This window comes from Pinus tabuliformis, chromosome 9 (genome assembly GCF_031772625.1).
Source record: "Pinus tabuliformis cultivar Carrire ecotype Pingquan chromosome 9, CPIR1, whole genome shotgun sequence".
Classification (NCBI taxonomy): Eukaryota; Viridiplantae; Streptophyta; class Pinopsida; order Pinales; family Pinaceae; genus Pinus; species Pinus tabuliformis.
Genome location: NC_142307.1, coordinates 1,083,587,340 through 1,083,612,203, shown reverse-complemented (window position 1 = coordinate 1,083,612,203; position 24,864 = coordinate 1,083,587,340). Strand labels below are relative to the sequence as shown.

Genomic DNA, 24,864 nt, shown 5'->3' with positions numbered 1-24,864 from the left:
AGGACTATTTGTTATCATCTCTGAAGATCATACCTCATACTTCATTTCCATCATATTGCTAACCGCCCTTTCACTCTTGGGGACCAATCCTTTTGATTGTCATTAATGTACCACTACATTTACACTCAACCTCTCATACCTCCATCATTCATAGCCTAGTTGTACTACTATTACAAAATGGCTAATTAGTTGCTAAAAAAATGACTAAAATTTGCATATAAACAACCATTTTTCAGTCGGTGACCAATAGTGGCTAATTTATAGTATCTTATAACGTGACCAACGTTTAGTCATATTTGGCTCAGTCGTTAATTGGTTGTCTCAATTTAATCGTCTATTAATATATTTAGTCATTCATTTAGTCATCAATTGCCATAATTAATGACCAAATACACAAAAAAATATACTACTACATGATCACTAGAGAAAACCAGTTAATGACCAAAGAAATATGACCAAAATGTTGGTCACATTGAGATACTATAAATTAGCTACTAATAGTCATATATATACAAATTTTAGTCATCATTTGAAACCAATTAATGACCAAAGAAATATGACTAAATTCTAGTTGTATGATGAGATCCTGTATATTAGCTACTAATAGTCGTATATATGAAATATTTAGTCGTCATTTGTAATAAAAAAGTATCCTTTACAATAGTCAATTATATTTTTTGGTAGTTTCATATTCATTATATAAATGATTGATTTAGTAGTTTATATTCATTTAATTTACTTTCATTAATATAGTTTATATTCATTTAATTTACTTTCGTTAATAATCATTATAAATGACTAATTTAGTCATTGTATATTCATTTTATGTATGTTCATCATTAATCAATATAAAGTACTAATTTATTAGTTTTAGATTGATTTTATATGTGTCCATTATTAATCAGAAAACTACTAAATTAAATTTGTAGTCAATGCCATTTTTCCCTAGAAAAGAAAGAAACTCGAACAAGTTTTCTTCAATTGGGCAGTAGAGGCCAATATGTGGCCAAATGACTTATATAAACAAATCAAATCAAATGTCACCGTAAAAAAGAACACCTTAGGAACTTAGTATTCAACCTTCAACAAAATCTTAGGCACAATCATGCCAACTAAGTTACATGCTAAAAAGCTCAGGTTGTAGATAACTTGTGAAAACAAATGGAAAGAAAAAGACAACATATAATAAATAATGTATGGCAACTAGCTGGAAGATTGCATCATAGAAGAAAAAAAGTCTCCAATGGTTACCCAAGCATGTGGGTAGGTAACATGCCGCAATATTCCATGATCCTTAGGGTCCAGAGGAAGTAAACCTCCTACTAACATAATGATTGATTGGTTGCATCTTGGCCTTGCCTCTCCTTTGTGAGTCCAAAAAATAAAAATAAGTCCATCCTAAATTAGTTTTAATCCATAGTATCATTTTCACATGTTATCTCCACATACCCACAAAAAATGTTAGATATTACAATTTTGTATGGTTTGGTCACAATGTTTTCTACGATAAAGTCAAATCATACTTTCATCAAATATTCCATTTTATCTACAAGCACCATATCTTACAAAGTTATCAATAAATTGAGTATAAAAAAATAAAATTCCCTTGTAGAGTCTTTCATGCAAAACATCCACAATATCATAACAATGAACATGTAGTATAAGTTATAATCCCCCACCTAATGTGACAGTATCTGATATACAAGAAAACCCTAAGAAACTATTATATATTTGATTCATAATTCTATTAACTTAATTTCGATTGATAAATGACCAAATGGAAAAAAGAAAGATTTTGATAAAATGTTTAGAGGATTTATCACTTTATAAAGAGAATTTATGTACTCTAGATTATTCAAGTCTCAGGAATCAATGAATTGCATGAAAGATCAAATGATACGAAGATAGTAAAATTCCTGCAGTTCTTTGCCTCTTGTAAGAAAATTTTCTTTTGCATGTTCAGGCCTTGCATGTTTTATTGTATTCTAAAGTTATTGTATGGAAAACCATGTTGCTAACCAAGGTAGAGAACAACAACATGGATAGAATCTGCAAGATGCAAGACTTTTTTAGAGCTTAGACCTACCATACTTATCCTCTTACAATAGGAAGCATAAGTTAGTGAATTGGCATTTATGTACCAAATCAGTAGAAAATTGAGCACTTCTATTTTGCTTTTCTAGAACATACAAAAGTGGGAATGGGAGAGAGAGACCCATCATAAGTCAAATAAATATGGTACACTACATTCATAAATGCAACTTGATCTTTGTTTAATCTAGTAAAAGTGAACATTACAATCTGCATAATAATGTGGCTCTAGTGTCCAAGTGTTCCTATCGATAATGATTATCCAAAGATATATTTATGTGAGTGTAGCATGTGACATCTATATACTAGATATACATTTGAAAGGTTCCTAATGGAGTATATAGTAAAAAATCTCACCACGAGCCTTCTGAGCATCATAAAGTTGATGGCACAAGGGCTTCACTCACTGAACCTCTGACATAGCACGTGTGTTCATGGCATACTAAACAATGTTGAATATAGCAACAAGAAATGATAAAAATAGAATCCAAAACATTCCAATTTTAATCTTTCCTTGAATTGAAATTAGAATTTAGTCTCATCAACGCCTTGGAAATAATTAATTAATTCATTATGGATTAATTAGTTGGAGAAATTCAGGTTAGAAGTCTTTCTGAAGTCATGCAAGAGTTATCCCTTAAATTAAGGAGATTATTCCTTAATTAAGGAGATAATATTGAGTTACATTTGAGTTGTAATTAGTTAACTCAATTCACTGAGTTAAGTCTAGTTAAATTGGTTCCAAACTGTTTTAGGAACTAATGGTGAGTTATCAGTCATTTGATGCATGCATGCACTCAACCAGTGTACTCCAGATAACTGAAGATTCCCTCATCAGAAACTCATGCATGTCTATTCTATGAAAGACCTAGTTGAGCTAAATGTCAAGGACAGTGTACTATCAGTTGCATGTGTTTTCCTATAAAGGAAACTCATCCATGTAGTCAAGGTAAGGTTCGTTGAGGATTGCGCAGTTCTAACAATGTGTTAGAGTAGTGTGTGAGAACAGTGTTACACTGGGTGAAGGAGATCATCCCAGAGGTAAGTACGCAAGGAAATAGGAGCTTGGAGGGTAGAGAGGAAGGCTTGTGAGAAGCTTTGTTTGCCTATAAGCATCTAGGAGGATTGTACTGAGAGCTGGCTAGCTGTGAGAGCTAAGGATTTGTATAATTCTTATGTATTTCCACCTTGTATGATAATACGAATAGTGGGGTTTTTAGCTGAGGCTTTCATTTTCTATGTTTCATGTGCATTGATTCTTCTTCTTATGGTTATATGTGTTCAACTTTGATTCAGCTCGATCTTTAAGCTTCCACAAGTTTGATAGTAGAAGTAGATTATAGTATTTTGCTTTGGTATATTGCATTATCAGGTTAATCTACAGTCATTTTTTATACATGATTTTAGTGCGATATTTGTAGAGAATTTGCAGGAAATTATACAAACAATACCCTTAATTTGACTACATATTGGAAAATACCTCTAAAAATCACATTATTTAACCCCCTACCAATATAAATCCAATACACCTTCCCAATTTATAAAACCCCTAGTTTCACTAAATATTGTATGTATCCATTTTTTATTCACATTTTTTATACCCTTTTATTTTTATATCCTTGGTATAGTGACATGATGCCTCTCTTATGACCCCACATGCATTCTACAATGCACCTTTCTTCTTTTGATATACATTGTAAATGCATATTAGTTGCACCTATCTTCTTTTGATAGACATTGTAAATGCATATTATTTCTCCCATAATGAAATTACTTAACCCACACTCAAGCACATCTCGCTATGATTTGTGGCATTTAATGGTCTAAGGAACACAAATATCAACCATGTTTTAGGAAGATTGAGTATGTGCATGTATATAAAATAACACATAAATTGATCTATATGATGATGACAAATCAATTGATGAATCTTTATTAATAGGTTTGCACCAAATAAGGTGTTCAAGCACAAGTATAGGCACTCTTGATGCAAGACGACTATCTACAACCAAGGTTGGGGCCCCAAATCTCAAATCAAGGGTGAAATCCCAACCTAGACACGCTTAGAAGAAGAGGATGGAAAAGTACCAACATGTGCGCTATTAAGGGAATAACATGAAAGCATGAAATCACCTTTTGTTTCATTGTCATCTCACCAATGAGATATGGACTATCACTCATAGACTATGAAAATGCAACAATGGATTGGATATAACATAGAGGCATTAAATTAATGGACTACAACTAGAACATAAGACAAAATTTTGGTTGTAGAGGTGTTCTGCTCCATTTGGCTAGCTCAAAACAATGGTGTATTCCAAAATAAACCTCCAAACATCTACAATATTTTCTACATGTTGAAGGAAATCATTACCTTATCATGAACCTCACTAGAGACAAGGCTTCCTTGTACTCTCATACATTTGAAATACAATTCTAAAGGTCACAACCAAGCCAGACCCCACATTGGTGTATGAGAACCCCTTACTTGTGGGAGAAGGTACCCACCTCCACACAGTGATTTGACCGCTAAGTCAATGAAGGCATACATAGTCTACCCCCTCTCGTTTTGAACCTATGACCTCTTAGGATGATTAGGTTGTTTCCTTTGGGAAAAAATTAATGACCCAAAATAATATGCAAATACATGTGCGAGAATGCAAGGAAACTTCATTTAGGATTATTGAGGTTCAAGGAAAACATGCTTATAACCAAAGTTAGGCACATTCACATGCACAAATTCATAACCATGACGCAAAATAAAGAAGTAAATCCTAAAATAACAAAGATAAAGACGTGTCTTCCCACCAAGGGAAAGTCAAAAAATCGACTTTGTGTGAGTCATTTCCACCAATCCATAGGTATTTAGGATATATGCCACCCTCACACTAAGTTATGAAGCCACTAGGTCGAAGGAAGCAAACTATAGAGACAACAAACTCAACCAACCAATCGGTCTTAATCTTAATGACTCTGCTCACTACAAATAAACCCCATCGGTGACTTCACATAAGAAGCTAAGTCTCCATTTATTGTTTTCCATTTCAGACTACCAAGAAAGGAGTGTTCCATGTAAAAACCTAAGTCTCCTCCAAATAAACCCCTTAAAGTATGATAACTACCAAGTATGGAATTCAAGCAACTTAACTTAATATAGATAAAATAGATTGAATTAACCATTAAATGGTTAATTCAACCTCAACATGTTTCCACAAAGGTTAATATTCTAACAAAACTAAAACCCAAACCTTGAATAATCACCAATTGATTCAATCAACATGAAAATGTGTGCCAATAAGGGGGATGCAATCCAATGGTTGTTGTACCATGCAAATAATGTATTCTTTGAACAAAGCCCCACCATTGTAACATCAAAATAAAAGTTCCACCTATGTTTGAAAATAGGGCACACCACTAGTGGACAATTATATCATGATACCTCATCAAATATTAGGAAAAGGGTTGATCACCAAAGAAGTATGTAGTACCCTACCTCCCCACCATTTACTTCAAACATATAAAAAATTACATAAAAAAGGGTACTACATCATCAAACACACTTCCAGCCATGTACCAAGAAAATGTTACAACATAAACTCATATCACCTAGGAAAATCTCACTAATGTAAATTTCACTACCACAACATGCATAATCCAACCACACATCAACATGATATTAAGAGAAATAGATAATAGAAAATTCTAACTCATCTGATCATCAAGTATGTCCCCACCACACTTGCAACACAAGAGGATGATGTAAGACACTTGTTCCTAGTGATACAATTAATACAACATCGCCATGTAAAAGTTACTACAAAACTCCTAACACACCATGTAATTTTCCCCATTTTTTGAGTTTGGAGTTCTTATTTCCTCTCCCCTAATTGTCTCCTATAGGTTAGAGAGGATAAAATTATCAAAAATACCATGGGAAAATTTCCCCATTTTAATATTATTATTAATAATAAAAATAATAAAAAAAATAAATATTAATAAAAAAAATAAAAATGAAATAATAAAAAGAAGTTATAGAAATACAACGAAGTCTAATAAAAGGAGAAGAGGAGTCCATTCTTCATATTCTATTCTTGGTGATATTTTTGTAATTTGGTTCGAGCTCAAGCGAGTTCCTATATTGAAATAAACTGTTGGGTCCCTATAATACTATTGATTACCCCATTACTATTGTATTTATGCCCCTTATTTATATTGTTGTCCCCCTATTACCCCCATATTGTTATTTCTATGCCCCATAGAATCCCTCTATTCTTATTTTTGTGGCTTTATATTATTATTGTTAGGTTGGCTGGATTATATTGTGACTCCCTAGACTCCTGTATATAGAAAGGAGGTTTTGTCATTTGTATCATCCAATAATTGTTCATTCATGTAATGTAAAGGAGGTTTCCCCCTCGAAGAGGCTGAATTCTAAGGCGTTGATCTATCTTTTCTATCTTTTCTTGAGCTGGTTTCATAACATTTTGTATCAGAGCTTTGGATTCTAGGGTTTCGCTGCTCCAAACAGGTCATCATGGAATTTTCTCTATAACTTTTTTCTGTGATGTTTCAGAAGTCGCAAAAAAACCCATTTGAGAAGAAAGCGCGTTGAACCTTGGGTCCGAATTTCGGAGTTTTTCACGTGATATTTGCGGAGATATGATCTGAGGAAGTTGGTCTTTTTGCAGACTCCTGAATTACATTCAAAACAGGTGACCTTGGGAAAATCGTCATAACTTTCTCTCTGGGGATCGGATTGAAATTTTGTAAGAAGGTACTGAAAGAGGACGGATTCTAGTTTCTTGTGTGTATGTTTTAGATTCAAAGGTTGAAACAGTGACTCGTGGCACGTCGTACAAGTTCACTCTACTGAACCAGTCTAAAAGCAAGTCACTGTGGGAGATTTCACATAACTCTTCCTTCGAGAATCCAATTTGGCTCAGGCTTGTGGCATTGGAAAGAGGAAGAAGAAGGATACTACAGGTAGCAATTTCAGAACCGGATGATCTGAAATTACAGAGATACATCAGATTCAATATCAGGCTTCTATAAAGTGAAAAAAGGTGTGTAGTTTTTTTTTTTTTAATTTTTGTGTAAGCTTGGTTTAACGGGATTCAAAGGGCATAGTAAAGCATTATTATCGGTAACTGATGCCCCGAGGAAAGAAAATGCAAACACCTAGTAAGGAACCTGAAAGCTCTAGCATGACTCATGAAGAAGAGGAAGAAATGCTATATGATATATCAAAATTACAAGAACAAGTGCAACAAATGTCACGCTCACAAAAGCTAACAGAAGCTAAGATAAGTGGCGTGGAATCTAAGATAAATGGCGTGGAACCTAAGATAAATGGCATGGAATCTAAGATGAAGGGCATGGAAGCTAAGATGGATGATTCGAAGACATATTTGAAGAGAGACATGGCAGATTTGAAGATAGACATGGAAGAATTGAAGAAGTTGCTACACGAAAGGGTCACTAATGGTGAAAAGGTAGTAAAGGAAACTCATGATGAGAACATAAGAAATGTTAATCATGATTCCATAGACACTAATGTTGGATCGAAGAATCACCATATTCCAAAAATCGATATGAGGAAGTTTGATGGCAAGGATCCCGCCACATGGATATTACAGATGGAGCAATTCTTCGATCTCAATAATGTGCAAAACGCACAAAAGGTACGTATGGCAACTGTATATTTGGAACCAAATCAGTTTGTATGGTATCAATGGCTTTGCTCTCGTAAAAAATTTATCACTTGGGCAATTTTTACGGAAGAATTGATAGCACATTATGAAGATACAAAAAGAAACACTTTTTTTATCCAATTGATAAGTCTCAAACAAAAGGGTTCAGTAATGGAGCACATTGAGGAGTTCCAAAAATTGAACATAAGGGTAAAAGATATTCCAAAGGAGCATAGGATTGATGTGTTCATAGGGTCTTTAAAGGATAATATCCAACATGATGTTCACCTTTGGGAACCTGATTCATTAGAGAAGGCATTCAGGTTAGCAAGAAAAATGGAAAGCAAAATTATATCCAGATCCACTAAGTTTCATGTGTTAAGCATAACACTATTCTGTAGTCGAATAGATACTCATTTAATACTAAGAATTCTCACCCTAAATTAGGGGTATTCTTTGCTTCATATGAAGAAAATGATCGAATTATCATGGAAGTCACATTTGTAGAGTATGCTTAATCACCTTTAGAGAGATTTTCTTTCCTCCCAATAGGCATGGTGACAAAAAACAGATCTCATGATCAGGCAATCCATAGGCTCACATAAGATCTACATCGACCAGTGTAACAAACCTTTCAATTGCTCCAAACATGCAAAAGAGAATGAGTGCAAAGGAGGAAAAATAAAGGAAGAAAACATACACCAGATGTCAGATGTTATGTACATGAAAGCTGGACTCTAAATGAGTCTTGATAACAAGTTTAAGCTAACAATAACATTGTGGGAAAAATGTTTCAATATTTTTACTTTTATTCATCTGTAATTGTCAACTAATGGAATTGACACTAGTACCCAAGTAGCAAGTTAAACAATATGGAAACATCATATGCTCCATACCATAATCTCTTGTATGAACTTAGAAGTCCTTGAAAATTCTTTAAAAAGGTAAAAACCTCAATATGCTTTTCCTGAAGGCTGAAAATGACAACATTTGTCCAGTATTTACTTCAACACAGCTCGAGAACACAATCCCACTTTTGTTTCCCATTTGATGAAAATCCTCTGATATATCAAAGCTCAATATTAGGGTAGTCATCTCAGCCATGGACTCCTTATGTGCACTCATTGGTAGCTCTCCATATGAAACTTAAATAACAAACAACATTTTTCCAAGGATAGAATTGATAAATCCACTGAGTTTGAATTTGAAACAACACATCGCATTTTTTCCAAGAGTGGAACTGATAAATCCATTAAGTATGAAACTGAAATGACACACCACATTTTTTCAAGAGGGTGGAACTGATAAAGAGAGCTTGAATTTCATTCTTGATTTAATTTTTCTAACAACTCTGTAAATATTTTCTCGGAGATCAAGTTGTTGAGAAAGAATCAGATAGATATGCCCTTTTTCTTCCATTACAACTTAATTGCAATCATTTTCTTGCAAGAAGCTAGGAGAATTACTTTTATTTCAAAGGAGATCTGAGGCTTCCACAAAGCCAATAAAAATCCCATCCTGCAAGACTCACAAACATGGAATGTGTGAAAGAGTTATAAATAACATCTTCATTCAAATGACTGAATTGGGAAAAAAAGAACAACCTGAAGATATCAAGCTAGAGACAAAAAGAATGATGAGATCAACATTGCATAAGTAGCAAAACTTTATACATTCATCATTTATTTAGAATTATAGGACACAATTTGTCTTTTACATTGATGGAGCTAGATCCAGCTTGCATTGGTTAACTAAAATGGCCTAAGTTGTATTGAAATATGGGCACTATATTAATCAAATGTTCAAAATGATTAAGGAAGATTCATTTCGATGAACAACTTTTCCACCTTTAGACACACAAATCAGTTGTGGGAAGCTTCAATCCTAAATTGCAACTGCAAAATAACATCTTAAAAGAAATAGACTACTTGATTGTTAGATATATACAAATAGGTATACAAGCAGTGTTCAAGGTGACATTACTTAGTTTCCCTACATGGGAATATGATCGAAATTCCATAGCGTTGGAATATTTACTTTCTCAAGAAAATAACTTCCATTTACATCAACATGTCCAGTTGATTGATGAGTCTCACAGTCAAAATCTAAATATTGAATTATCTGCTAGCCACTGGGCAGAAGTATGCCATTTTTTCCAAGAGGGTGGAAATGATAAAGAGAGCTTGAATTTCATTCTTGATTGAGTGATTATAACAACTCTATAAATATTATCTGAGAGATCAAGTTTTTGAGAAAGAATCAGATACATGTGCCATTTTTCTTCCATTACTACTTAATTGCACTCATTTTCTTGCAAGAAGCTAGGAGAATTACTTTTATTTCAAAGCATATCTCATGCTTCCACGAAGCTAATAGAAAGCCCATCCTACAAGACTTACAAAAATGGAATGTGTGAAAGAACTACAAATAACATCTTCATTTAAATGACTAAATTAGGAAAAGAAAATAACTTGAATATATCAAGCTAGAGACAAAAAGAACAATGAGATCGGCACTGTCTAAGTAGTAAAACTTTATAAATTCCTTTATTTAGAATTGGAGCATAGAATCTGTCTTTTACATTGATGGAGCTAGATCTAGCTTGCATTGGTTAACTAAAATGGCCTAAGTTGTATTGAAATATGGGCACTATATTCATCAAATTTTAAAAATAGTTAAGGAAGATTCACATGGATGAACAACTTGGCCACCCTTGGACACAGAAGTCAGCAGTGGGAAGCTTCAATCCTAAATTGCAATTGCAAAATAACATCCTAAAAGAAATAGACTTCTTGCTTGTTAGATATATACAAAGAGTTACGCAAGCAGTGCTCAAGGTGACATTACTTAGTTTCCTTACATGGGCATATGATCAAAATTCCATATTGCTTGAATATTTACTTTCTCAAGAAAATAATTTCCAATTGATATCAACACATCCAATTGATTGATGAGTCTCACATTCAAAATTTGAAGATTGAATTATCCGCTAACCACTAGGTAGAAGTATGCCATGAATTTTTAGGATATCGTATGCTTAGAACTCAAGATAGAGTTGAAAGCATTTCTGACCTGCTTCAATCGAGGTTGCAATCAAGGAAATATTCTCTTGTATTCGCTATATAATAGTCGTTTTGGAAGCAATTGAGTGTTGTTGTTATTTTGGATTTTGAAAAATTGTGTGTGATACCTATAGGTGGAAATCCTATAGAAATTTGCAAACTTATCCTGTACAAGAACTCTTAAAATAATATGGATAGTCTGATGTCACTTGGATCAACCCCCTGCACCTAAAACCTACTTGATGTGTTGCATCTTCCTTAGAGTTATCAGCTTTATAGAATCTCCTTTTTAGGAATGATTCCATAATTATATTTAATATTGAGAATATTGACCCTAACAATATCAAATTTCCTTGCATGAAGATAGGGATGTTGTCATTTCTCAGCGAGATTACTCATCACAGAGAATTACTGTCTAATAAGCTCCTTAGTAGCATTGACCATCTCAAAATGACGCATTTGCTCACACAAAAAAATATGTGCTGATGTGCCTCGGCCAGTTATATATAAGGGAAAAGGAAATAGGAATTCACGACTTTTGAAATTATCCCTACAATCCCTACAAGAAGACAAGTCTCTAAGAATAATTTAAAGACAACCTTTTACAAGGTTTATGGATCCTACAAAATTAGAACAAATGTGGTTGATGTGGCTAATTCCTTAGATATTTTGAACAAAAGAAGATGCCATGAGATATTCCACAACTCATATTGAGAAAATAAATGAGCTAGTACGGTTGTTACTCAAATATAGGTCCATCCCACAAATCAAGAGTGCAAGCTCATACTATTGGGTTCAGAGGACATTTTGAAGGTGAATGTTCAAGGGTACCGACATTCAACTCCATCTTAATGGGAACAATATATCATCACCCACCACATAATAAATCCAATTGTAGCGCTACTTCAATATAACTAATTGAAAAGTAATTTCTAAAATAAAACAAGTTGGATTACAAATTTGATATATTGATTTCCATGTAGCCTTCTATTTCTGTTGCCTCATTAGTTGCAATAGTAGTTCCATTTTGGATACAAAAAAATGCATCAAAAATGGAAGTGTTACCTCATAGATATCAAAGTTTTCAAAGAGAGACTCACAACAACCATCGATGCCTCTCACACTAGCAAGACAATGAAATCCATAAATTGACTTAACAAAGATTAATTAAAAATACAAATCCTTAGCTTTTTCTTGTGGAACCTGTGGGTCTTGTTCATCATCACTCACATCACATAGATCTATGACAACTCCTCTTCTCTAAGTGGATTCCTTGGTGTCCATCCTCGCTAACATGGCCCTAAACAATTTGGTAATCTCATTAGCAACACCTCTTCATTGTCCTCAACTGTAGACTTGGTATTCCTTTGTACAATATAGTACAATATAAATCTGAAATTGTATGCTGTAATTCGTAAAAATCATGGGTATGTGTTATACACCACACAAGTTCTTGTCAACATGATAACTTAAACAAAAAAAGGTTAGAGTTTGATCTGGGCTTTCAGAAACTAGGTCTTAATCAATATATAACATGAAAACACCCCGCAATGAGGAAAATTATTGAACAATTGAAGCACATAATATAGTTTCTGAAACCGATACGTGGAAAGAAACGTATTTGGAAAATGTTGCTTGAAATCCTTATTGGAGGATTTATATGTTTCCTGAGTAAAATAGAGCATATAGATAGATGTATTAAAATTAGGGTAACATCACCACTTTTGTTTTTTAATTGTTTCTTTGCTCACTAAAATATTCCAAGTCTGAATCACATAGATGATATGACAGTTAAAGCTAAGTTTATTTTCTCCATGAAAAAATAATCCAATTTTGGACATGACTCATAGCAAAATCCAACAAAAGAAGGATATAAAGGCAACAAAATGCACTCCCTATTTCTTGTTAATAATTTTTATTGGACATAACATGATTTTTTATAACTGGAATGGCTAAATTCATTGTTGAGATTATCTATTGTTGAGTTTTTAAAATTCATTCTATATTAATATATAACATCCACATCATATATTTATCTAAACTGTTTTCAGGTATTTTGGGCTAACTAGCAAGGCCTTTACAACCTATTTCAATCACTTTTCAAGATTTCTGCCCTGAATTTGATTTTTCCAGTTGTAGCAAGGCCTCATGAAAAATGATGCTTTTCATGATGCATTTTGAAGGCTAGTTATCCTCCTTCCCTTGACAGGGATGGGTTGATCTGTTGCTTATCATTCCTAACCATTAATTGTGTTAAAATTTAACTGATCTAGTGCTAACCACAACCTAGGAGTTGTGCTAAACTTTCACTGATCTACTGGTAGATCACAACCCTCTTGAAAATTCTGCAGGTCTACAGCTAGACCATGTCCCATTAGAAAACAGGGGAACTTAGTATGCAGGCCACTGAGTAGCTCGAGTTTGGTATAAGTAAAGAAACTTTCTCTAATGTACTTCTAGACCACATTCATATTGACAATTCTTCTAGTCTACAACTAGACCACATCCCTTTGGAAAACAGGGAAATGCAGCATGCAGGCCACTAAGAAGGTCAAACGTGGTATAAGAAACATAATTTTTTATTAACCTACTGCTGGACTATTAGCCTAACTAAGAATTCTACCAGTTTACAGATGGACCACAACCCATCGGAAAACTGGGGCAACTTAGTGTGTAGGGCACTAACCAGCTCAAGCCTGGCATAAGATATCTTTTTGGTTATTTTTAATAAATTGATGAGAACATGCACAAGTCTAACTTAAAAATGTCAATTGGATTGTCATGATTATTCGAGGCAAGACTAAGGGCCATTTACTCTTCCAATGATTGGTATATAAGTTGGATTGATTGTCCTGATTATTTCAGTGAAGAACAAAGGCCATGCACTCTTGTATTTTGTGGTATATAAGTTGAGATTTATAGGGTCATTCCAATGCGAAGTATGTATATATCCTATCTTTGATACTAATCACGGATTTTTGCAATCTCAATTGATGAAGTACAATGAAAAAACACATGGTGCTCAACCAAGTTTTAGTTCTACTAAACTTTCACTGATCTATTGCTAGAGCACAGCCTCACTAACAATTCTGTTGGATCCAAAAATAGGAACAGTCAGTGTGCAGGCCACTAAGCAACCCAATTTTGGTATAAGATATATATTTTTAGCTATTTATTGCTACAAAAATAGACTGCACCTTCTTAATGAATAGATGACTAGGTCCAGCTAAAAATATTGAATCATTTCAATCAATGAAGTATAGTCAAAAAACACATTGATGAAGTTAGTGGTATGGGTAAAAACCAAATTGATGAATTTTAGCTTAAGTAAATGGATAAAGCAACTTGAAGTAGTTAAGAAGAAGTACCATATTGATTTCATGGAGAAACATGTTGGTGTAATTAAGACAAAGTACCAGATCCAATTCATGGAGCAACAATTTATGTAATTAAGATGAAGTACTAGATCCTAAGGCATTTTAGGCTATGTTGTTGGATGAGGTTGTCACTGTTACATTCACTTACACAAATTAAAACACCTTGGGTAGAGTGCAAAAACATTCCCTCCAAATTGAATGCCGAATTTCAGAGGAAGTACAGTGAAAAACATAGATTGAGGATGTTCAAGGTAGATGGAAAAACTCAAGAGAATTGAGTACTAGCTATGGTAGTATTATATTTGAAAAATTCATTTTCAACTTTCCCAAGAAAATTTTGGCCAACGGAAATGGATAAAGTCCCAATCTAGTTGCAACTTATACACAATTTTCCTGACATGTAAGTAATAAATCACCATACATTCATGTACCTGTCCAATACTCATATCTATTTACTATGAAAAATTGCAATATACATAACAAAAATAATCTGAGATACAAAGGGAAAATCAAGATCTTGGTTTACAAGGCATTAATGAACAACTCAAAATATGAGTTTTGTATGATGGGTTTCTGGTAGTTTAACTATGGTCTTTTCAGCAACAACATTACAACAAGTGAAGCTTGCATATCAACAAACCAAGAAATACAACATCTCAAAATCTGATCCGCGTGGTTATCACTCTTGGTATTCTAATTTTGGGGGTCATCTTGGCTTTTACACATTGTACATGGGTGTCCAAGTGTTATTCAATTTTGCTTCTTCCACCATCCCAACCTTAAGCAATGTGAAAACAATTAGATAGTAGTGACTCAACTTGGGTACTAAATGTTTGAATAAACTCCTCTCAATTACCCTTATAATCTGAAATATGAAAATCTAATCTCTTTACAGACTGCATGCATGTAAATCCCAAAGTGTTTTGTAGTGGTTTTCATGGAGTCCAATGAACAAGGAGTTTTCGGCATTTTGTATTCACTGAAATGTCTTCAATTTGGTAGTATGATTGTCCTATTATCATGTTCTGTACATTCCTAATTTCAACTTTTCACACACGCTATTTGTCATGTCTCCTGTCATGAGCTTCATTATCATGATTATTTACTGCTATGTACTGTTTATGAGTTTCTTAGTTGTGTACACTGACACAAGACCAAAAGATACTTCTCTAAATCGAAATTTGTAATCCAAGAGTTGATATAGAACTCTTCAAAAATTTGAGAAAAAACACAAAGAACATCTACTTAAAATTGATGCAAGCAAATCCATGCAACAAACTTAAAGGCTAACACTTCCAAACCTGTGTTGCAAGATATGTGTAGGTGAGGGCCATATCCTGTATGTTTCCATACTGAAACGTGTGGTATGGTCCAGAAAAACATTTCAGGAAATATACATGTCTCCCACCTATGGGAAACACATTTCCTAAAGCATAAAACACATTTCCAGGCCATACCATCATCAATATAGAGGATTTCCAAAATGGTTTAGTTGATTCTTTTACTTGGTTTTTGACTAGGTTTGACCAAAAATGTTGGCAATTGATGGTAAAGTTGAATTCTTGAAGTAAACTTTACATTTCCTTCATCTTCCTTTAAAATCCGTTTACTTAAAGGAAAGATAAAGATGGCATTTCCTTTATCTTTACTTTTCTACATTTCTACCTAAATTTAAGTAAAAGAGTAGAAAAGGAATAAAGGAAATGCGAACTTTTACGTTAAGACATTAACATAAGCATTAATTGTTTCAGGGTGTTTGAAAGTGGTTCCAACCTCATCATCCTTCATAAGAATTAATTGTTTAAGGGTGTTTGAAAGTGTTTCCAACCTCATTAGCCTCCTATTGGGCCGCTAATATGTCATTATTATCATTACTTTTTAACACCTATTTCATCCATTTCTACCATTCTTTATCATGTCATTTATCATAATTTATCATATAATTCTATTTTATAATTATTTATGCTCTTATGGATAAATATTATTTCTTCTCCTTTATTTTTGATAAATTGATTATTATGCATGTTTTCACCAGTGATAGTTCATTAATAAATTTGCTCACCATTTTAGCCTCCAAGATATTTTCCAGATTGAAGATTTGATCATTAAGTGTGCCAACTCAGAAATTCGCTGGAGTAAGAAGTGGCGATTTTGTATTGAATGGTTCGAGCAAATGGAGAAGAATCTAGAAAATCCGAAACATGTGTTTTGTCTAGAACAGGCCAAATTAGTTTCTTGTTAAGCCGTTTCCCAAATTCAGTCCGTATTAAGAGAAACGAAAGGTTCTTTGAAAACGTTTTTCTCAGATTCGTGTTGTGGCCGTTTTCCAAATTATCTCAGTTGAAATACCAAATTCGACCTGTTCCTGTTGAATGATTGATGAAGAGATATTCCAAATAAGATCTTGTTTATCAATTTGTTGTGAGCAATCCAATTTTGTAATGAGAATCATATTGTAATCATCTATGTTGTAACTACTCTCTGTTGTCTCTGTATTTAAATGAAAACAAAAATCAGAGAAGATGATTCATGATTCATGATGGGATAGATTATGAGAAATTAAGTTAGGGATTACTAGAGATAGGATAGGATAGGATAGGAGGAAAGGGGGACTGTTGCATTACCATTGTAATTCTTAAGGCTTTTGCTATTGTAATGATTTCACAGTTTGATGATTAATAAATAAAAGAGTTGTTGTTCCATTATTTGATACTGGAGTAAGCTCGGTGGTGCTTCACTGGCGGCTAAGGGCCCGGCCCTGGTGGATCCACTTGCTACCTGTACCATTATTTTACAGTTCTAGTCATGTGATGGTTTGATTTACTTTTCATTGCTTTTGAGTTGCATTGCTTTCTAACTTCCTGTTCTTGTACATTTTCCTGAAATCATTTCGTGCATGAAATCGCAATTGGGTTGCGTTGCTATTTTCTTCCACCATAACAAATATTGCTATTCATTACAACTTAAATTGTTATGCTGTTCATTTTGGTTATAAAGCTTCGCTATTCACTTCAGATTCTGCCGTGCATTATAGGTTGCTGCTCATTTAGTATTGCTGTTCATTTAGCTTTCCGGTTCATTTCCATTTAGTGTTGCTATTCATCTTCAATAATTTAGTAATACTGTTCCTTTCCATTAATATTTCATTTCTGTAAGATGAGCTTCGCTGTTCAATTCATTTCCACTTAATTAGCTTTACTGTTCCATTATATTTTAGATTGTTGTTCATTTCCATTAATTTAGCTTTGTTGTTCATTTCCATTAATCTAGTGTTGTTGTTCAAATAGGCTTTGTTGTTATCTCTTTCATGCAAGGATTTGATTTCACCTTTTAACTAATATTGCAACAAGTGTGTTTTAGTGAGCATTTCCAATTGAATTTCCATTTCTAGTTATTTGCTTTAGTGTGGATTGAAAGATCAACCACTGTAAAGGACACTGACTACCATTGTCTAAGTTCTTAGATTGGATATCTTGCCTATGATTGATTTTCATTTGCATCAGTTTACATGGGAGAGAGTTATCATTACTGAGTCCTCGACTGATGATTGTTTGAGTAAATGATTTAGTTACAGAACATTTCAGTTTCTTACTGTTCTGTTTAGATTTTGTTTCCAACATTCATTTACTTTTGCATTTTAAGCACTATACTGCAAAACATTACTCTTGAGCAAGTGACCGCCTCAGACTGAGTACACTCTTGAAATAAAAAAATCGTCCCTGGGTTGACAATTAATGTGAAGATAATTAGGAGTTAAAAAGACACCTTTTATCGCTCAACATTTTGGCGCCGTTTCCAGGGAGAGTGTAGCCATTTCTAAGGAGTAGTGTGTATCTAATGAGTGCCTATTAGGAGAGAATTGGGTATTAAAAATGAAAGGTAAGAACTTGCGTACGGAGCGTGTAAAAGCCCTGTTCCCCCACCCACTTTCCAGCAGAATTTTTAAAGAACTTAGAGTAGAAATAAATGTTTGAATATCTGTGTGAATGACTAAGAAAAAATAGAAATTTTGAAAAACAAATCTCATGATTTCACTTAATTAGTGATGTAAGCACCACCCATTTCACTAACCGATTGACAGGAACATTTGAAGAATGAGCCTCGAAGAAACACATGAAGAACATCTTATGTTATGGTAAGAAATGGCTCACATTTCTACTTTTGAATTCCCTATCAAAGATTTAGGAGGAGTGACACAAATGCACATAATTCCCCCATCTTCTCTACCAAATTTTCATGGTTTAGCAAATGAAAACCTAGATACATTTCTATTTGAGTTTGAAATACTTTGTAGAGGATATGATTATTGTACTAATGATCAAAAGTTGAAAGTGTTTCCTCTTACTCTAAAAGGAGTAGCTCTCCAATGGTTCATGAACCTAGGTGGGAACTGCATCCAAACATGGGAGGACATGAAGAACACATTCTTCAAAAAGTACCAAGACTATTGCAAATCCAATGAAGATATTTTCGATATGATACAAGGGGAAGATGAAAGTTTGGAGGACTATGTAGAGCGATTTCGTTACAACCTTCAAAAATCAAAGCATAAGTATTTGGAAAAAGAGATATTAAAAACACTCCTTCTTAAAGGAATCAAAGATGAATTTTTAGAACTCCTAAATCTAATGGGAAAATGTGATGTTTTTCAATTATCATATGATGATGTTTGTGAATTGTGCATAAGGTATTCAAGAGGAATCTCCAAGGCTGGTAATAATTCTAAAGATGTTTATTCTTTCTTTTCCAAATTTGCTACAAGAACAGGAGACATAAGAGATGAAATCAATGATTTATTTGAACATTTTAAAATTGATTTTATTAGCTCTCTAAATTCACAATTGGATGTTTTGCAGGTTCAGAAAAATCAAGAATTTGATGAAGTGTTTTGCCCTCATTATCGAAAGAAGCATCCCATAGATAGTTGTTCTTCCTTATCTAGGATGGAAGTACCATATCAAAGAGATGAGGAAGTTGCAACAAGGTCAAAACCAGAAATCATGGCCTACAGGTATGGTTCAAACACTTCCTCTCCACTTTCTTACTTACATAATCCATTATGGAATACTAATGTGTTAGGGCAGCCATGTCAATATAACCATCGCCAAACTTGTCTACAAGTTTGGCATGGTTCACCTTATGATTGCATGACTACTCTCCCTCATCTTGTAGCACAAAACACATTCTCCATATTCTTCACCAGCTCTTCCACAACATATTGCTTGCCTATAAATTCATCCACTCAACCCAACCAACCATATCATCACAATGCTCCATTCCCTACACATTTTCTTGCTCAACTCATTCCACACCCTCACCAAAATAAACCAGTACAACATGCTTACAGTGTTGAACTGCAAAATTTACCGACCCTTTCCACCTATTCTATCTCACATGCACCATTGGAGAAAACTCATATTGAGATTCAAAATGTTTCAAATTCAAAAATTGTAGAAGTTATGGAAAAAAATGAGGTTTCTTCTAGTTTGCATCAACAAACCATTTTAAAAGCTCAAGAACTTCATGATGTGATGGATATGTGAAATCAACAAAGTAAAGGATATATCGAAGATTGGTTTCACTCCATCATTTGTTTGCAGCATCATTCCATACTTCAACAATTTTTGACACCATATTTTCAAGGGAAGTTGGCTTCTCATATCCTAATATTCATTAAGATATATTTTTCAAATTTGGGTATGTAAATATTTGAAGCCTTATTTCAAAAATGATTTTACTGGAAGTACTCTTATACGTAATCATATTCATTTTTCAAATCAAAATAGGTTAGTGTAGAAAATAAAATAAAAAATGAAATAAAATAAACACATTTTTTTAATGTAAAAATAGTTGTTCTTGTTGCAACACGCTGTGGAAATCAACATCGGTGATAAATGTTTTAATTCATTTGTGTACGTAGATAAATTATAATGGAAATAATATTTCTACAAATACTCATATTCATTTTTATCACCAACTTGGAAAAAATGCTTGAATATCATATTTTTTGGCTTGTGGCCTTGATGAAATTTCTGAAAACACAGTCGGGACAGTCATGTTTTGAGGGACCAAAAGGGAATATTTTTAAAACCTGGTTCTATACTAATTATCCCTTGATGTCGACTTTCCAACCCAATTTGAATCACTCAATTTGGATTTGAAACGAAAAAGTTAGAACCAAAACATTAACAGGGTGTCTAACGGGCAACTCAGGAACAAAGTTTGGACAGTGAGTTTTTGGAGGACTAAATGACTATATTTTTAAAACCTATTTTCTATCCTAAGTAACCCTTGATTTCTACTTTCCAAACCAATTTGAATCATTCTATTTGGATTTGAAATGAAAAAGTTATAACCAAAACATTGACAGGGTGTCTAGCAGGAAGCTCAGGAACAGAGTTGGGACAGTCGGTTTTTGGGGGCCTAAATGACCATATTTTGAAAACCTGTTTCTATGGTATATTCCCCTATGAATCACTCAATTTCTATATCGTATGAGGAAGTTATGACGAAAATACTGACTGTCTATCGTAAATCAGCACCCTTAAAACTCTATTTTTCCGGCTGTTCTTTAGAGTATTTGACCTATCAATCCTTCTTGTCTTCAAAACATACTTCTATTGGAGATAAATAAATGAATCTAATTTCATTTCCAATTTTAATTATTTGAATCCGACATCAAATGAAAAATCTATGCTTAAAATATCCATTGTTGTTCTAAGTGGGGTAATCGAAAATGACTCTGTTATGCAGGTTGTTCTAAGTAAAATTGACATATCATATCATCGAATTTTTAAAACGTGTTTTTATTGGAGATATACCTTTAAGTTATCTCTCATCTGGCTTTGGAATCACTCAATTTTGATGAAAAACAAAGAAGTTGTGATTAAAAAACTGCAGGTTAGCATGATTGGCCACTGCTCTCCCGCAGGTGACAAATAAATTTTACTTTGCTATTTTCTCAGTGGATTTGTTATATAGAGTAACTACTTGTTATTTTTTTGCATAAATCGTGGATTAGGAGAGCCCGATCACCTCTTTTTTCCATGATTTAATGTTTTATTGCAGGTAAACACTTGTTTTTTACAAGTCCTAGGAGAATAAAGAAGGTCAATTTATGGACGAGCGATTCTTGAAAGAAATTTGAATGAAACAAGGGAATTTCATCCAACTCATTACCCAACGGATTCATAACAGAAGAAATGTAGAATTGATTCCAATTTGAAGATTCATGTCATTTCTCTGCTACCAAAACATTCTTCAAAGAGATCATTTTTTTCCTTGCCTTAAGAAATAACATCATCGTTGTTGTAACTTAATTTGCATATTGTTTTTAAATAAAATGTTATTTATTTTCTGATTTATCTTATATTTTTGTGTTTTAGGTGTTGCTTCCATCAAATTGTAACCCATCCTCAGCATCAATGCAGTGAACAACTAATTCGTTTTTTTCACTCCTGCATTTGTTGTGTTGTTACTTTTAAAGGAACAATTGTTGTTCCTCTAAAGGAACAACATTCGTCCCTCTTTAGGAACAACACTTCTACGCACTTTATATTTTTGCTATTCCTTTAAAAGGAACAACACTTTTGTATGATTGTGCATTTTTGTTGTTCCTTTCAAAAGAACAACACTTTCGCATTTCTGTTGTTCCTTTCAAAAGAACAACATTTTCGCATTTTTGTTGTTCCTTTTCAAAGGAACAACACTTCCGCATTTTTGTTGTTCCTTTTCAAAAGAACAACACTTCCGTATTTTTGTTGTTCATTTTTCGCATTTTTGTTGTTCCTTTTCAAAGGAACAACACTTTCGCATTTTTGTTGTTCCTTTCCAAAGGAACAACACTTTCACATTTTGCTTTTCCTTTTCAAAGGAACAACACTTCCACATTTTTTCTGTTCCTTTCCAAAGGAACAACACTTTCACATTTTGTTGTTCCTTTTCAAAGGAAAAACACTTCTACATTTTTGCTATTCCTTTGAAAAGGAACAGTACTTCCACATTTTTGTTGTTCCTTTTTAAAGGAACAACACTTCGGCATTTTTGTTGTTCGTTTTCAAAAGGAACAACACTTTTTTTGAGGTGTATTGTTTGTTGTTCCTTTTAAGGAACAATAATTTTTTTGGTGTATTTTTTTGTTGTTCCCTAACACTTTTTCACGTGCATTTTTTCGCTCTTCCCTACAAGGAACAACACTTTTTCGTGTGTATTTTTGTTGTTCCCTAACACTTTTTGGCATGTATTTTCTTTGTTGTTCCCTATTAAAAAAACACTTTTGCATATATTTTTCTTTGCTATTCCCTACAGGGAACACTTTGGGAGTATTTTCAAGAAAAACCCTTCCTTCCTCTTGTGGGATTATTCCTAGTTCATCTCAACCACATTTTACTGATTCCCTTTCATGGCATGAGGTACACTACTTTTGTGAGGACAAGAATTATGGATTCTATTGAAGTGAGTTAATATGATTCACGTTATGATCTTTAACAGGACAACTCCTTGATGATAGATTATTTTCAAAAGGGACGCAATTATTTATATACTACTTTACTACATTGTTTTCTATTGTACATGATACAGATTGATCATCTTAATACCATGTTGGTTCCTCCCTTCCTGGTTATAATCTTCTCTGTCTGTAATAAATGAGATTATGGGTATATTTTTTTTTCCTATTGACATGTTCAACTTCTTCCACCATCCCTACTCTTAAGGAGTATTGAGCCTCCCTATTTTTATCATAAAATGTGTAATAATAGCAAAATTTTGTTTGTATATGGAGGATAGGGGTTCTCATTATGAGCCAACTTACCATGTTCATAGGCTGTAGCGAAGTGACGTTCCCATTATGGCCACCACACCAGGGTTATGATCCATTGGATAACCAAATTATCCTTGGAACAGGAGGTCTCATCACAAGCCGACCTAATCACTTTTGCTACATCCCAGTGAATGGCAGTGTGGTTATCTGGTTGCCACGCCAGCACACTTATCTCTTCTGTAGAACTACACTAGAACTCTCCATTTATAAATTGAGGATCCTAGCTCATATGGGTTAAAAAGAAACCCTGCTGAGGCTATGGACGCCTGCTAGCAGCAGAGGCTCTGCTTATGGTATTGAAGTTATATCTTATCGTCAATTATTACTATAATACCCTTTTCTTATTTTCTCTTTTTATTGAAGAAGTTATTTCCTTAAATTTTTCCCTGTTTTGAACCCTTTACGCATGAGAAATTGTTTTCTGATCAATCGCATCATTTTTTAGCTAGAATACCGTCAGCAAAGCATCTTTTTGGCATATTGTTGTCCTTTTCTTTTTCGCATAACTTATCATCAATCCAAAGCATCCTATCTCTTATTCATAACTATCTTTACACACTCTGCTCTCATTATAACCATACCTCTTGATGTCCTAACATTGATATGTGTACTCTACTTCATTTACTGTCGTATTATTCATTCCCTTGCCTTGTCGTAAGCACAACACCTTTCATATGATTTATGGTCATGGAATCCCTTTTCCAATTAGAGGGGGGAATGTATGCATTATGGGATAGCATGCGATATGATTACTGCACTCTGCCATAACTTGTTGATTTAACAAAATATTAGTATTGCATATATACAAAAGTTTTTTTGATTTAAATTTTTGCATGCATTTTATCTGTTGCTATTCAAAACTAACACTGTGGATTCAAGAACACTGTATGAAAAATAGTGATTTGTTTACAGGAGAACAACAAGTATGGGGGGGAAATCTATTCACAGCATGACCACACTATTGCAACTAACAGAAGTGGCTCAAGCAACTCGCGAACGCGAACAATTGTTCAGACATGATGTGCTTGTCTGGATTCCAACTTTTGCTTCACTTTCAGCATCAACTCTGCCTACATCAGTTTCAGTAAATGCCAGTCCATAGATGTCATTCTACATTTATTTCGGAGGTAAAACTTGACGTAAAATATCATAATTTTCTGATTTATTACGAATTGAGGAGAATTTCATGAAAATCCATTTTGAGCATTATTTATAATCCTTCATTCCACATCTTTACCACTTCCCATTTTTTGGTGGCATATCATCTTTTAGTTTGGGGAAGTTTTGCTTTCATTCATTTCTTTCTTATGACCATGTCATTAATATTCTTTATCATCCATTGATATTCTTATTCATTCTCAACACCTCCCTTATTCCATGATTGTTTTGCACCAAGCATAGAATTCAACAGATGGTAGCAACCATCTCAATTTGTTTTCTAGCATTGCGTGAGGGCATGCTAATTCTTTAGATTGGGGGAGAAACTGATACACATGATAAGGCATACAATTTCATTTTTAAACAGTGTAGAAATTGATTCCCATATAATTTTAAAACTATGAACTCAATTCTTATGATTTCTGGAAAACACAGACGTATTATTAAATACACAAACCCAGATAATTTCAAGTTAAATTAGTTCATAAAATTTCGGAAATCATGCACTATGTTGGAAATAATACTGAGAGGGGGGGGGGGGGGGGTGAGTCAGTATTATCAATAAAACTTTTTCATTTCCATATTAAGATTCATATACACTACTTTAGTTAAGTGAACCCGCGTGTATATGCAATAGTGTCTAATGCAACTAGCGTATATCTAGA

General features: G+C 33.7%; 1 pseudogene; it reads right to left on the bottom strand.

The window, feature by feature from the left end:
- Positions 1 to 2,014: 2,014 nt before the first annotated feature.
- The window catches only part of LOC149152477 (aspartate aminotransferase, cytoplasmic isozyme 1-like), a 54,312-nt pseudogene continuing 31,462 nt past the window's right edge, over positions 2,015 to 24,864 (bottom strand).